Source organism: Falco naumanni, chromosome 4 (assembly GCF_017639655.2).
Source record: "Falco naumanni isolate bFalNau1 chromosome 4, bFalNau1.pat, whole genome shotgun sequence".
NCBI classification, from domain to species: Eukaryota; Metazoa; Chordata; class Aves; order Falconiformes; family Falconidae; genus Falco; species Falco naumanni.
Genome location: NC_054057.1, coordinates 49,992,971 through 50,010,046, shown reverse-complemented (window position 1 = coordinate 50,010,046; position 17,076 = coordinate 49,992,971).

Below are 17,076 nucleotides of genomic sequence, written 5' to 3'. Positions count from 1 at the left end.
AGCTGTTGGTCTCCCTAGGGATGATGGATATAATTGTCTTCTGTCTCATTTTGCTCCACTAGGTTAATGCTGTACTCTTCTGGTCATTGTATAGAAGGTGAAAAGCCTTTAGACTGTGCTTTAAAACCCAAGGTTCATAGGGGACTTCCAAGCAACATTGAAACGAGACATATAGGACAATCAGACATAATTTCTTTCCTGCAAATTGCATCAAAATGGATAGCTGCACAGATGACATTGACCCGGTCTAATTGCTCACCCTGAAGGAAAACCAGGCAGAGTCCAGCCCTTGTGCACTGTGTGTGTCAGCAGCCTGCTGGCCACTTACCAGGCTAGCACGAGCCAGCCCAACAGAGCACTCTGCTCCTTCCTGACATCTCATTCCTGGTGAGAACCTCATGGCAAAAATAGGAGGGCTCCCAGGCTTCACACTGGAAAGAAAACCAGTTTTAACTATGCCACTCACAGAAGAACCTGTTTCGGTTTATCCTGTAGACAGAACACCATCGTCCCGCCTAATTTTTTTGAATATGCAAAATGCACATACTGTTTGAGTACATGATGTGAGGTTTAGATCTGTATGCTCAAGGATGTTCAAACCAGAAAACTGACTTAGAAATCCCAGCATAAAAACATATGAGTTATACAATATTTACAATTATAGTACAGCTGTGTAGAAGAAGAAGTAAGAGCCGTGATTCCACGTGTGAAGAAGCTGTGAAAAGCTCATGAAGAGAGATCTCAGAGGATGTTAGAAGACCTGTGCCCCCTTGGCTGCTTTCTACACAGTAGACAAGACAGCCCATCTACTCTATCTTCAGAAGCTGTTGATAAACATTTTTCATTCCAACCTACAGGGCCTTCTAAAAAGTAAAGAAAAATGCTGACTGTGTATTTTTGTTGCTCTTTATTCCCTTATGTTTTAGGACTGGGCAGGTGTAGTCGGTGCAGCATCTTTTGGACGTGAAGTAGAAGCAAAGTACAAACTATATATGGCCCTCACAGTAAGTGTGCTGAATTAAAATGTCTGCAGTTCTTAGCAAAAGGTCATTGCTCTGTCTTCCAGGTTTGGTACATTTCTGGGAGTACACTTATGAAATGCATTGGGATGGAAGGTGCTGTACAAAAAGAAAATATTAATATTGTGATATTTGTTATGATCAGGAGCTATAAATAAAAATTTTAGTAAGAAAAGACTTGCAAACTGATCAATTTATCTTCCTGACCACTGATAGATGATGATACACTTTATAGTAAGAACAACAGAAGTTTAGCTGCGAGATCAGGCTAGTGGCAGAGGAGGCATGGGGTATGCTATGCCGTCCTGTTAGAGGAGCTGGATTGACTTTGTCTTTCAGGAATGACATGAGACGTTCAGCTGATGTATTAAAGCAGTGAAAATCTACACCATGCTTCACACACATATAGACAGACTTCATTCTTAATCCATAAATAATAAGTTTCTGGTTCAAGCAAGCAATTAAAAATTCTTCAAGTGAAAGGTATTTTCCAGAGATTTGCCATGACTTGAAATATATTCACCCTTTAATTTATTGGTTTTGAATGTTAACATCAAAACACCAAAAATGTTCATAAAACAGTATCCCAAACTGTACATACATTTGCCTCACTTTCTATAAAATTTGCATATGCTATAGTGGGTAGCATAGTATTACATGGATGACTGATTTTTTGCCTCTTGTCATAGCACACCGCTGCTATAGAAGATAGCATAAGGTTTGCTGTGGATTTACATCCAATAATTACAAAACTGCCACAGAAAATAGTAGTGGAATAAAACAGGATGGAAATTTTTAGAAAGTGCTCTATCACCAATTCAGTGCCACAACTCTATTCCAAGATTTGAGACATTCAGTGGAAGTTAAAAATAAGGTAAGACACTAGGAAACTACAGCAGGTCTCTTTGTTTAGTAGGATTGGCATATGAAATGAGAATTCTTGCTACTTCTATGATTGTAATAAATTATTATTGTATTATATTGGGTAATATATTAAGCATAATGCAGAATTGATTTTGTGTAACTCATGGTTTTGTGCAAAGTTTCATATGATTGAGGAATCTTTTTGCATATTTGGAGTTTTTAAATAGATGTGCAGAATTAATCCAGAGCAGTTACAGGAAAACACTAGGTAGATGAATCAGTTGCCTACTGCTGATAGTGGCTGTTGGATTAACAAAAGAAAATTGCTCAGTGGGAAAACCAACCGATAATCTGAAGGAATTTAAAGAAACCCAAATTATTTATTTTTTATTAGTGTGCCGAAATTTCTTCATAGTATATACACACTTATTTCAGCACTACACTAAATTTAATGCACTAATAATGTTTGCTTTCTTCACTCATGGACTGCAAAGTCAGAGCATCAATGACTTGAACTGTTGGCTGGGCTTTCCTACAATTCAGAGGCATGGTTAAATGGACGGGTCCATGTGCCCTAACAAAATGGGAGACCTTCAAGTAGTTGTGACGCATGACTGGAAAATAAATGCTAGCAAAACTCAGAACAATCTTATCACCTGATAAGAAGAAAGCTGGAAAAGTCCACAAGGATAAATTCAATTTGAAAAATGACTGCACTGTAAATGCATAATATTGTTTTCAAGACTCAAAATAAATGTCAGAGGTGACTCAGTCACTCCGTATCTCCCTATCTCTGCTGCTGCAGCTACACTGTTTGAGAGTGGCTGGATACTGAAATGTCAGGGGGAATATCAGGTAAGAAGTGGATACCCTCTGTTTTGTTCAGCAGTTACCATGTCTTTTTATTTCAAAGTTTCTAGTAAAGCACATTCAGTTAGGATTAATGGATTTTTAAGTAGTAATATATGGAATCCAAGATAAGCTGCATAAGGCCAGGGAAAGGTCTTTACCTCTAAAACGCAAAAGTCTGATGAACACTAACTACTCCCCTTGCTGCTGATCAGAGGGGAATGAAATTTGCCTTAAATGGGAGAAGCCACTTTTTTTTATGACTGTATTTTTTTAGCCTTTGCCTGTGGTAAGAACTAAGCTGAGCAGACACCACTGTATACCAGAGATGCAATGGCTGTTTGGTCACCTTCCTTCAGCAATGCTTCTTCCAAGGAGACTAGAAAAGGTTGATGTCTGGGTATCTGTTCTGAAGCGGGTCTCTAAAAATCTGCATTACGGACTGATTCATCCCCTGGAAGGTCCATGCTCTGCTCACTCACAACCATGCCCATACACTGCTACATAAATAGTGCTCAGAGATTTTCATCGCTGTTTGGTGTTTCTCTTCCTAAAGGCTACATATCGATTAAAATTCAAGTATAAGCAAATGTACCTTTAAGTACCTTTAAAAGAATACTTCATTACTGGTGCTAACATTCTCTTCTGGAAAAAAAATTCAAATAAATTTTTCAAACTTTGGTAAATCCAGGCATCTTTCAGAGCATACATCAAATACTGTAAGTGACAGTGTTGAAAATATTTTCCTGATGATACTTCACAATCTCATTGCCAGCTCATTGAAAGTGGTTATAACTTGTTCAATACTTTGCAGAATAACTTTCTCAGAGGAAAAGTGGTTGTCACTAAAGTGGTTGTCACAAAAAGATTAAATTTTGCTGCATTGCGGGATATTGTCCTTCTGCTGGACCTTATAATAAGAACAGGTAACACATTCAAAAGAAAGAAAAAAAAAAAAGGTAAGTTAAAATAATGCTACTCTACAGGGTTTGTTTCCAAGAACATCAGCAATTCCCATTAATTTTAGTAGGAACCAATGCCTCTCAGACCTGATGAGAGGTCACATTCCCGAAGTGGTATCAGTTGGATTTTTTCCAGTGAAATCAATGGATGTATTCTATCTGCATCAGGTCAGGATAAAACATTTCAGATACTTGCTAATTTAATTTTAAAATAGATATATTTTTGTGCTTTTGACTTTGAGATTAAATTTAAATCAACCTTGGACCAATTATATTGTCCACATGACCACGTATTGCCACATACTGTTATGCCTTTTCTTATTACAAAGAGTACATACATGCAGCATTACTAGCTTAACACCTTTGATTATTGGACAAATCTTGATGACCATGGCAATTTATACCTCTGCTTTTGCCTATATTGACCGTCCCACCCACAGCACAGAACTAAAACCTGATCCTCTGCTTGATAGTGTTTTACCTCCGAGCATTCAGTGTCCCCCAATTCCATTTGTAAGCATGCACTAGATGGTGTACAAGCTGTTGCCACCATAATCTGAAATTAAAACTGGTATAAACAAGGCAACAGCAAATAAATGACACGGCTGAGAGAGCTTATCAGCATGGTTACACCAAAGTCAAGCCAAAATACGCATATAATCATGTTCATAACAAAGATATCAGACAGAGCAGCCATGAGTATGGCATTTGTTAGTTGTGACAGAAAGGTGTTTTCTGCAGAATATAGGTAAATAACCCACTAAAACTATCCATCAAGCAGAGCAAGGACTAGAACTAGAGCTAACTTCCATTGAGCTTTATGCATAAAAAGTGGTCTGAGACTGTAAATATCATGCGTGTTATGTATGTTATGTCTGTGTTCATCTGCTTCTGGGAATTCCCTTGAGGAATAGCAGAGCTACATCCAGGTGGTAAAGTGGGTATATACACTATGCCAGTTGGCTTTCGTGCAGATTTCTCTCCACGCTGTGGAATATTTTGACACAATTTCATGTAAGGACATCAGAAGAAAGGGTCAGAGGTTACAAAAAATCTTGGCCACTTCAGAAATGGAGTCCAAAGTAAAGAGAATTAAATTAACAAAGGAACCACAAAAAGCTTTCCACTAGGAAGGAGAAACAAAATACACAAATACTAACTGGAAAAGACTATATAATAGAGGGGAAAAAATAGGACCTAGACTTTAAAGCAGATGGGTAGCAAGATAATAGTCAATGTTGTTCTGTTGCCAAAAGGAAAAGCCTCATTGTGGGTGAATAATATTCTAATACTGAGTCAGGGCATGAAAAAGGTTGTGTATCTATTCCTTAAGAACAGGTTAGACAACTATCATATTATGTGTCTAAGTAGTAACTTTAAAAAATATGTAAATGAATCATACAACCTACAGGAAAGAGACACATAATAATTATGGAAAACATGCCTTGCTAGAAAAATATAAAGTTAAAATAAATAATAAAAAAAAAAAAAGCTTGAACAAAGGGATAACAACCTACTGTGTAAAAAGCAGGAGTCAGTGATTCTTTAAGATTCTGGGAAAGGAATCAGTCTAAGTTCAGTACAGGTTCAATCTAAGAATTAGAAAAAGCTTTTGGTTAGGTTTCTGAGACCCTGGATCAAGATACCTGGAGTTACCTTCCCCGGATTATTTAAATCCCATCATTTGTCCTGGATATTATAGGTATACTTAGCAGGTTTCATGATTTCTCAGGTGTTTTCTAGCTCCCTATTAGCCAGACAAGACATGTGATGTAACGTGCATTTTTATGTGGCATAAAGCTAAATTGTTGATTTAAAGTACATGGTCTTCTTTGCTAAAAGGAAGAGAGAAAGTGTACCAGGAGGGTAAAACTGGAATAGCTCTCAGTTTTGAGTGAGTTTGCACCCCATTTGCCCCTTCTGAACTGCATCAGGCATAAACCCACTGCAGTTGAGAATATGTAGCTCCAAATGAATGACTGACAAAATTAAAAACTTCAATTGAGTGGTTTTGGTGATAACAAAACACTTAGGTTAAAACACATGACAGTAACATGACTCCCACTGCATAGTTGTTTCCCTGTTTCTAATACCAAGTGTATATTATGGGATGTGTATGTACAAAAAAGTCTTGCAGGGATGAGAGATAAAATGGCACCAGCAACAAAGGGATTGCAAAATAATTACAATGTACTTCTCTTGCTGCTACTGCTGTGAAGTGTCTGAAATGTATGAATCAAAATTGGAACCATTATCAGGTGTGAATAGGAGGCATAATTTCAGTCAATAAGACACTGAAATAACGTCTATGAGATGATTGAACATTGCTATTATGGAAGCCATACAAAGGGGGGAATTCTCACAGGATAAGCTAAAGAGAGCTGAAGAGTTGTTCAAAAGTCCACATTTTTGTGTCTCAAGATCTGATTCCTTTTTTTTTTTTTTTTTTTTTTTTTTTTTTCCCAGCAGTTTGGTTTGGGTGTAATTTAACGTGGGGGTAATTTAACCTGGCAATCTTCAAGTAAAAACCATAGCTGGACAACCTCAAAAAAACAACAACAAAAACCAAAAAACAAACCCCAAACTACAAAAACCTCATAAGAATATGAAACTGAAACGGTTCCTCTTGCTTATGGATAGAATAATGATATATAATGAAAATAATTATAGAAATGTATTCAGTTATGCTAATGCTAAAACTAGATCTTAAAACTACTGCAGACTCTGCTCCCAACAGTTATGAATCTAGTTTACATTCCTTAGCATGATGGGCTTTGAGACCCCCTCTGTCCTCTGGATGCAAAGTATTACTGATGTGAGCAAAGACTGACTTTGCTGGGCACCCTTACCACCAATCAAGACTGAAAACATTTTTCAGAAGACGGTTGCAAGGCCTGTTGATCCTGTGTGTTTGTGTTGAACCCTTGTCATGGGTGGGACGGAATGAATGACAGCCTGTATGGATTTGAATTTTGGAATTTATTTAAGACCTTCCAAGCTTAGGGCTTTTAACCTTCTTGGTTATTTCATACACTCACACACTTTCCAAAGCCACATGCACTCAAGTCTTGACTTCCCATTGCTAGGAAAGGTGGGCAGAGTCATGTCAGTTGTGCATTGTGAAGCTGCCCACAGCTATGGATCTCAGGCATCATACCCTGTTTCTTCGTGCATTTCTAGACTCTCCTTTGCCAGAATCTTCACCCACACCTTCTAGCCTGTTTTTCTCCATTTGGACACTGTGTTTTCAGAAGCACAACATGTGACCAGTCTCCTGGCTGGTGGTCCTGCCTCACATCTTGTTAACTAAATGATTCTGTATGCGTCACTTCTTTCTAGTTGCAGGTGTTATCAAAATTCACAACCAGCCTGTACCAGCTGTAGATAGTTCAAACATTCAGTTTCAGACATTAACACGTACACACAATTATCTGTTACCCATCAGCATTCATAATCTAAAGCATGTTTTACCTACCCCAACCCTCCAGCCTGGGTCCCCTCTCCTTTTGAGTGCTTGGGGACTTTCAACACCTTGAATTGTGATTTCTTCCCAGGGATATTCAGGAGTGGAGTGGGGCGCCTGGTCTCACCCCAGATCAGAGGCTGGGTGCCCTCACCGCATCCCTTAATACAGACACATTGCTTGTTCCTAATAGCATTTTGAGGGAATTTTCTTTCCCATTGACTGTGCAGGGTGGCTGGGGAAATGAGCTTTGCTAGGCTGAAGTTAGCTTTTGTGAACGCTATTTCATACTGCCAATTACACTAATGACCTTAATGGAATGATCCTGTCAAAAATTCCTTTAAGATCCTTCAGGCACCTGCACATTTTCTCTAAATCTGAGCTTAAGTCTGTTTAAAAAATGGGGGTCCTATATTGCCTAAGCACTTTTGAAAATGTTTCACATCAACACAATTGGTAAAGGCCTGCACAAAAATGGACCCATTTAAATATGCCCTGGAAAATTAAGGCTTACAAACCCCAAATATTAAGCACTTGCAAAAACAGCCTTAACTGTTGCATGGCTCTCCTTCCCCTTCTAAGTGGTGTTTCAGTTTCTGCTTATATGTTCTTTCCCATCAGCAGCAATACTAACAAATTCTTGATGTGGTTGTTCTCACAGGCTCTCAGTTTATGCAGATTTATTATTCATCCCTCAAATAGATTTAGTTTTTACTTTACAAACTTCCTGGCAGGTGTGCATGAAGTTGAATTTGTGCAAGAACATTTGCCTGAAGAGGACAATTAAAGGTAAATTCTGGGTATGATCTGTCTGGGATTTTCTCATGTTTTAATGTGCCTTGACCTGCTCATGTCTTGCAATGTCTGCAGGCGCCCCTGGGAAGCTGCAGAGAGCTCTGGAGGGCTGCAGTTCTCTGATAAAAGGCATCGAGAGAACATTCAATTTCGAAGGGTTGTCTCTAAAGGACAGTGCTTGTTGTCAGGTGGCTACAATACAAAATATAACTATTTTTGCTGGACTAAATTTTGCTGTCAGTTACAGCCCTGAAATTTCAGGAACAGCTGATATATGCACCTGTGCAGCTGATAGGAAACTCAGCTTTATATATTAAGGCATAAGAAGCAATTTCTGTTACAGATTTTCTAACCCCCCCCCTACCCCCCCCCCCCCCCCCCCTTTTTTTTTTCCTTTTTGACCCCTTTTCCTCCAGTTTCTTGGAAGAAACTGAAGCTGTTACTTTTCAAGCTGGAAATTCAACACTTCAGAGCCATAGATGTCCAACATCATACCACCTGAGCTTGCGTTATCTGTGTATCAGAGTGCAGCAAGTGTATATCTCTGCCTACCTGGTTTGAGAAGAATGATGTTCCCCTGTTCCTTCATAAATGGTTAATCAAGTATAAGAAAGTGGGAGAATCTGTCCAAAGTCGATTTTAAGCAATTCATTTATTTTGGGGGGAAAATTAACAAACTACTGCAACATTTCTATTAAGCAATACTTTAGATAATATTTTGAGCACTTCACCATTCACTACTGAAGCCCACTACACTGTATGCTGCTTTTACACATGTTAAACAACTCAAAAGCCATAGCAATCACTGAAATGAAAACTATGCTTCTTAAAAGTAATGGCTGTGCTGCTGGTGTGCTGCCGCTGCAACTGGTGACACAGAGCAGCCCCTCCAGTATCCAGAGCGGTTCCTCTCTGCTGCTTGTACTCACCTGTTCTCTTTTGTCTAATATATGTAAGCTTGATATGCCAACCAAAAGCACAATGTCTCAGCTAGTAGCCTTAAGACATTGCTACAAATGCAGAGAAATGATATGTTAAAATAGCAATAGTAGTAATCTATTCCTACATATGTTCTTCATGTGAGATAGACATCATGGGACAGTAAGGGCCACTCTACCATGATGCTAAGGTCATCTGGATTATGTATGTTTGTAAGAAAAGTGTCACTGCACTGTGAATATACTCAGCATAATTATATAGGTAGTTAATTGACTCATTTCCAAATTGCACCTAGAAGCTATCCGGAAAGCAACTACACTGTACCTGTAGTATTTCACATTACTAAATCCCCAAACTGAGCATACCACTTGTAAGTGTTTTTAAATGAATGAAGTGCAATACTCTGAGTTTATTTTTAAAACATCTATGAAGTGGAACAGCCTGGAATAGTTCCAGGTGTATGTAGTCTAGGACAACGTGTTCATATGAGGCCTCCATATTCAGAAGGACACAATTAGCAGACTCAGCCAGATATAGGTGTTGCTATTAGCACATAATGTTATTACACCACAAATTCTGCCATTAAGCCTTGCTGCTGCTGCTAAGGGAACATGCTTTCTAAAGTGTTAATAAATATTCATGAATTTGTATGCTGGCTATGTTCATAAATGGAGGCACAGTTTTCCTTAAGTACACTAATGTGCACAAAATTTCTTGCAACTCCTGTATTATTTTCATATTTATATTTGCAATTTTAGACTGTACTGCTGAAAAGTGTTTAGGATACCAGGTAAGACCCTTTGAAATCAGCAGCTTCACTGAAACCAACTGGCTGTAGGAGAATTCAATTAGAATTCAAAAAGCATTTTATTGTTTACATCCTTGATTCTCCTTTATTTATCATTCTATTATTATTTTCAGCATTGGTTTTCTGTTATTAGCCAGAAACAAATCTCTATTTGTTTACCAATTATTAATATAATAAAAGCAATATTAATTAAGAACTTACAACATAAAACTTACCCTTAGTGAGCATACCAAAACTACAATAAAAAATTCTGTTACAAAACAAATTTCTGATTTGTTCCACTGAAGTGCCTAAACTTCATTGATAAAACCAGAAGTTTCAGTGCAGTGTAAATCTGGGAAATGCAGATGTCTATAATTCAATGTTCAGAAATACCCAAGCCACTCATCAAAAAGAAAGAGGACTTTCATCTCTGGGTGTGGAGTGATCCCGTGTACTGCAAGGTCACTTAGGCTGGCCCAGATCTTAACATAAATGTCTTGAAAACCGTATACAACAAATAATAATCATAATAAGGCCACTTGACAAAAACGATGGCCTGTATGTTGCAAATTAAAGTCTTTCCTGGGAGCGGTATGAAGTGTACAGGGACAGTAAATGGATGTAATTCTTTAGGTCCTTGCTTGGAACAAGCCAGTACTTACGTTCACACAGAGAGAAAAAAAACGTCCATAGCAGCTAATCAATGTTGAAGCTTATAAAGCGGCTTGTCACTCTCATAAGTGCAGAGGGGTATTGGTAGAGGCTCTGCCTCTCCAGAGACTCCAGGAAAAATTCAGCATTTTGCTCTTGCCTCTGTCCAGCGGTGTAGAAGTTCTGTCCTTGAAGCAAGAAGCATTTTTTCCAGGGATGAGCCTGAGCTGGGTGGCCGGCAGCCGAGCAGACCGCACAGCAACATTCAGAGATGCTGTGTAGGCATTACAAGCACTTTCTCCCCCACTATCCCAGCCAGGCAGGCTGATACCAGTGAGGGCAATGTGCTCTTCTCTACAACAGTTAACGTTTCTGATGGGTGCAGGCTACTTCCGATAGCTTTATGTTTAAAACCATTGTAATCCCTGCCTGTTTATGGCTTCAGTTGACAGTCTAAAAATCTTTGGGCTGTGTCTGCCAGTTCTTGTGTCCCTTGACTATCCCAACACCTTTTTCTTTTGGAGAAAAATGCTTTCTGAGACAGTGACATTTATTGCCCTGGCCTTGATGTGAGACTTCGCGCATCCAATTCCCAGTACTCACCATCTGTGGCTTTTTTTATCTCACACCTCTCTTCCTACACCACCCCAGGGCTATATTCTGAAAATGAGTAACTTCACACCTCTGGGTATGACCCCAACCACCCAAGTCTTAGTGGCGGGGTTGGAGTCCATGTCTCTCTTATAAGGTAGGTAGTGGGCAAGTATGAGAACAGGTCTTCTACATCCTTGGTCAAAAGACTGCCAAAAAAATCACCCTTTTGCTTTGTAACACTGGTCAGGCTTGATTGGGACACAGAACTTCTGGAGATGCTTAACTCATTCATATCCTGATATATACAGACAACTGATATTAATATCTGAGAGTATTTAATTACCAAAGAGCATCTGAATACATGTAAACTGCGGGATTCTCTTCAGTATTTTTTTTATTTGTACAAGCACTCTTTACACTGGCATCTGCAAATCTTGTTTTTAAGCATGTTTTCTATAGCCTGTCTTGGAAAACTTCTGTAACTCAGGACTTCCAGATTGCTGAATTGAAAGGTTTTGCTTATTTTCATGTCTATTTGTGTGTTTAGTACCAAGTCATGCAAGTCAAGTTGTGGATTTGGCAGTGAATGTTCATTGAACCTAGTATTTATTGAAGAGAACATGCACAACTCAAATAAGTTAACTTCTTTAATCCTTTAAAATTTATTTCACAAGTCAATTCTTCCTCCCAGTTTATGGCTATGTTAATCTATACCTATGATTCTGAGAACTATTTTAGTTCTCAGAAATACAGCATGAAAAAGTAAATTTCATGGGTGGGCTTTGATGGTGGCTAAGGCATAAGATTAAATACATTCCTACATACCCAGCAGACAGCTTTTGTATAGAAGATGGAAACAGTGAAGGAGGAAGGTGATGAAGCTAGTTTAATGAGTTATTTATGTTTTTGAAGTGTCGTCTCAAATATTTAAAGTAATGTGGCTTTAATGAGCCATGTGCAATTGGTAGTTTTGCTTTGTTGAATATTTTCCCCAGGGTAAACTGAGTCATTAATATTAATTAGAAATTGAGTAGCCAATTACAGGGTTGAGTAGGAAGTGAGGTAAAAAAAAATCCTGTCTGGAAGCAAAATATGTGTACATACATAGTGAGGGAGTCTGAGGTCATTGAAATCTGTGGGCTGGGATTAGTGGGTTCCATCGATGTGCATTATTAATGAATATACCTAGCTCACTCTGTTGCAATTTCTGATTAATCATAAATGGAGTCTCTGTAAATAGAATAATTCAGCATGAGGTAAATGACTGGATTTTAATTTCCAGTGGATGAAAATTGTAGCAGTAGATGGTATATGGATTTAAATCTGAATTATATACAGAATTAGATAAGGATAAATATAAATCAATAGGAAGACTGATTGCATTTCCTTTTTTTGAATCTGCCTGACATTTGCTTCATTCCCTGAGAAACATTTCCCTAAGGGAATAACCTCATGTACCTCACCTTTTCCCAGATTTTTCTACTTTTACAGATTTCATTATGAAAACTGAAAATTTGTACACTCTTTCTCTTCCTTGCCTTGGTAATTTGTCATCTAAAATTCAAACTAAATAATACTTTTCTTGCAGAGCCATCTTAACGTAGATGATGGATTAAAAACCTGACAGGATTGTGTCAAACCTGATGCCTCTATAACACTGAGTTACTTCTTTAGAGAGTGGTTTAGACCATAAGAAAATTAGTAATTCTGCCTTTAGAGAAAATTTAACTTTCCCATAATAAATAAATCTTAGGGCCACATGGGGAAAACAAAATCTGGAATAGCTGCTCATTAAGTAAACAACATCCATTCCATGTACTAAATGATATGAGAGTGCAGGGGAAAACTAAGTAAGTTCACAGAATTTCATATAATACCTAATACATATGCATGACAGGGCAAATTATGGTAAATTTTGAATGATACTGCTTAGCAACTTTACACTTCCCTTGCTCTTTCTGAAAACACGATGTCTGTTAGCTATTCATGGGTAGTGCTTTCTTCAGGAGCTTTGCTGATGTTTATTTATAAGTCACCATATTCTACCTGATTGCTCCATTTGTTAGCTTGGATTTCATATGGTTGTATGCTAGCGCTTGGACAGCTTGGGGCCAAGGAGCTGGTTAAGGCCTGATTCCAATCAGTTTCATTGCTGAACTGCTGCATTTTAATAGAACATATTCTCTAGAAGCTGGACTGTGGTTAAACCTATGCCACCATAGCATGAATCAAGAAGATGTCAGCCTTCTAGGTTCCAATGCAGGAAAATAACCCAAGCTGCCTAGGGAGATCCGGTGGCAATGTAACTTATCTCGTGTAGCGCCTGCGGTAGCTCATTGCATGTGAAAGCTTCCTATAGCTGCAGGAATAATTAGGGATCCTCCTTGCTTCTGCACAACCTTTCTTCACCTGCTACACCACTGCTGAAGTTCAAATGCCTTCATGTACCATCTGCTCCGAGACAGATGAGAACAAACATAATTCTCACCCACTCATCTCTAATTGCCTGATCTTTCAGTTTTACCAATAAATATCAGTAAATTATGTATCTAGTAATCTCAGTAGTGAGCTCTTAATAATGGCATAGATGACATGACTGATATTTCTAATGGCCAGAAGTCAAGTACACCTCATCTGCATTGGCTTTTTCTGATTAAAAACCAAAGAAGAATGCTATTTGCCAAACTAAAAGAGAATAATTTCAGCAACTATACTTGGCTGCTACTGCACAGCACATTACATCAAAGAATCTCCAAGAGAATTATAAATATTAATTGATAAATTTAAATCAGATCAGCTGAGTTGTACAAGGCAGAAGACATACAAATTTTACCACCTTCATTCCAATGATATGTCTTTCAAGGCACCTAAGGGTATAGGGTTTCTTTTTAATCAAGAGCCACAATGTGAACTGATAGTCTCAGAGAAATTACATATACAATATTTATTTGTCCAATTTTGGTATTTTGACATGAACCTACATCTCATAAAGTGCCATAAGAGCTTTGAATGTTATAAAACAAGGTCTTGTTTTACATCCCTGATGAAAAACAGCCAATCCATTGCATAACCAGTACAGTTTCCTTTTTCCTTTGTGTGACAGCCTAGTCTTCTGAAGTTTGTCTATCAGAAAGAATAAGCATAAGACTATTAAATGCAGTGATACAACTGCTAGATAGAGTTAGAATCATGCTTGATAATTTATTAAATTGTACACATTTTATTGGAGTGTCAAGACTGACAGTTCGCATTCTCAGAGCTTCTGTATTATAAATTAACTATACATTTTTACTATAATCAACATTCTTCAGTCTAGTAACATGCTCACTTCAAACATAACATAACATGAAGAGTATAGATAGGGTATGGGAAAACAACATGTACAGTACACGTGGTAATATATACAGCTATCTGCATAGTAAAGTATAGATATTTATGTAATTATATATAATTACATATGTAGTGATAATTAATCACAATACCCAACAATTTACACTAACATTAACTCAAACAGATAAATTATATGTTCCTATACTTAGTAGGAACACATGGAGCAAATCACAACCACATGTCTCATGCTCTTTGTCAGGGAGGTCAGGTGAGGAGGATTTGACTCATACTTTTTGCTTATTTTCATGTCCAGTTCACACCATTGAGTACTACAGTGAGTATCATAATTCCCCAGAATCACCAAGTATTAAAATTTTGTAGAACTGATAAAACAGCACCAGGTGACCAAAATATTGCTAGTACACTTATGGCCAAGTAAATGGGTGTTGAATGTTCAGTCAGGTAGAGGACATCACAGCATCTTTTACATGTTAACTATGGCTTTTCAGATTTCCCTGAGATAAAATATAGCAAAGTGCTTATATAGCCAAGGGGTTACACCCTGTTTATCAGAATATAAGAATATAAGGTTAGTAGTATGGCACTGTGTTGTTCTGTATGTTTTCTACATTTACATAAAGTTTGAAGCTATGGAAAACCATCCACCGCTAAGAATACAGGGTTCTGGCATTTGGGTTGGGGCAATGCCCAATATCGATACAGGCTGGGTGATGAACAGATTGACAGAAGCCATACAAGAAGGACTTGGGGACACTGGCAGATGAAAATGTGGACAGCAGCGTGCGCTTGCAGCCCAGAAAGCCAATTGCAGGCCAGGCTACATAAAAAGAAGCGTGGCCAGCAGGTTGGAGGAGATTATTCTCCCCCTCTAATCTGCCCTGGTGGGACCCCACCTGGAATACTGTGATCTGCTCTGGAGTCCCTGGTACAAGAAAGACATGGACCTGTTGGAGCAGGTCCAGAGGAGGGCCACAAAAATGGTCAGAGGGTTGGAGCACCTCTGCTATGAAGAAAGGCTGGGAGAGTTGGGGTGGTTCTGCCTGGATAAGAGAAGGCTCGGGGAAGACCTTATTGCAGCCTTTCAGTACTTAAAGGGGCCTTATAAGAAAGAGGGAGAAAGACTTTTTCCAGGGTCTGTAGCAACAGGACAATAGGTAGTGTTTTAAACTAGAAAAGGGCAGATTTAGATGATGTAAGGTTCTCATTTTTTCTAGTCTTTTAGGGTCTAACTGATCAGAGGTTGATGCTCTCAGAGAAAGATGAGTGCATCTTGAATGACTGTGTTCAACTGCAGGGTTCAATTTAAAAGCTAAATGCATAGAATAAGAACAGATTTTCATCTCGTTCTTCTTTGCTGAAAGAAGAATATAAGGATTTCTGTGGAAAGGTTTAAAAATGGAGTAGCTAATCTGCTGAGAAAAAAAAAAAATCAATTTTTTTTAAAAAAAAACCAAACAAACAAAACCAAACAAAAACCCTACATTTTCGAATTTCTTCAAGGGAAGGTGTTTGAATTTAAAATTTGTTTCATATAATTTTGCAAATGTATCTTATAGGGAACAGCTGCTATCTTGCAGTCCATGTTTTCTTTTGAAACTCATCATGGTCTCAGTCCCAGGTGTAGGATTTTGCATCAGGTCCGTCCCTAATCCCAAGTTAAGTTCTACAAGACAAAAATGATGACTCGAAATAACTAAGCACAACTGAATGCTTTAGTGATTTTCTCCTAATTTTGAAAAGCTTGTAAAATAGGAAAGGCAATAGGACTTGGAGTTGATTATCACTGGTTTGCTGGTAATGTACACTTTTTGATTGGCATATGCTCTGTAATTGATCTGCAGTTGATTTTTCAAGATGGGACAGTAAGCTTTTTTCCAAACCACTAAGACTTCCATTAGAGTGGAGATCCTGAGAAGACTCACTAGCTTCTTCCCAGCATGCTTGGTAGCACACATCAAGAACACCTACCTTGCCAGCCTGGCAACACAAGAGCAGGAAGGCTAAGGAAACCACAGTGACCTTAACAGTGCAACTCTCCACCTCCAGGAAAACTAGTAGGAGACAATGAGTAGCTGGATTTTATCAATTCCTACAGATCAAACCAAAGATACACATCTTGGTGAGATTTCCTTTTCAGGGCAAGCCTACTCCTTGGTTTTAGTTTTGTAGATCCTGTACAGTAATATTTTTGGAAAAGTTAAATTTTTACATGGGGTACAAAATTAGCAGCCATGAAAAGGAAAAATAAGACGTCACAGCACTCTCCAGACTATCAAGCTGCAACAAGTTTTTTTACCATCTCACACCAGCATACTCTTCATGTCAGTCCCTCCGCTGCCTCACCTCATCCAGAACATATGTTCTTTCTTCTCCCTGCTTCTTCCTCAGCTGCTCTCTCTTCATTGACTCTCAACCACTTCACTTAACCAGCCACAGCTGCACCTTATCTACACTGACCAACCCGCCACCCCCAAGCCAACCCACAGCTGTATATTATCAGTGCCAATTAACCCAGCTTCATTCTTCTACAATAAGATACCAAGTTTCTTGTTAAAATAATTAATGTGTCATTTCAGGATTCATCCATTAACACATATTAGGAATAGGCTTATATTAAACAATCTGCTTAAAATTTGTGGGATTTTTTCCCCCTGAATTGAGGTCTTATTTAATAAATCTAGCAGAAAATTCTGCTCTCTGTATCTGTTTCAATAACTGTATAGACACATGAGTGTAATTGAAAACAGAGGCTTTCCATTGGGGAATAATGAAGGCAAATCTCCCCTGGCATCACATTGT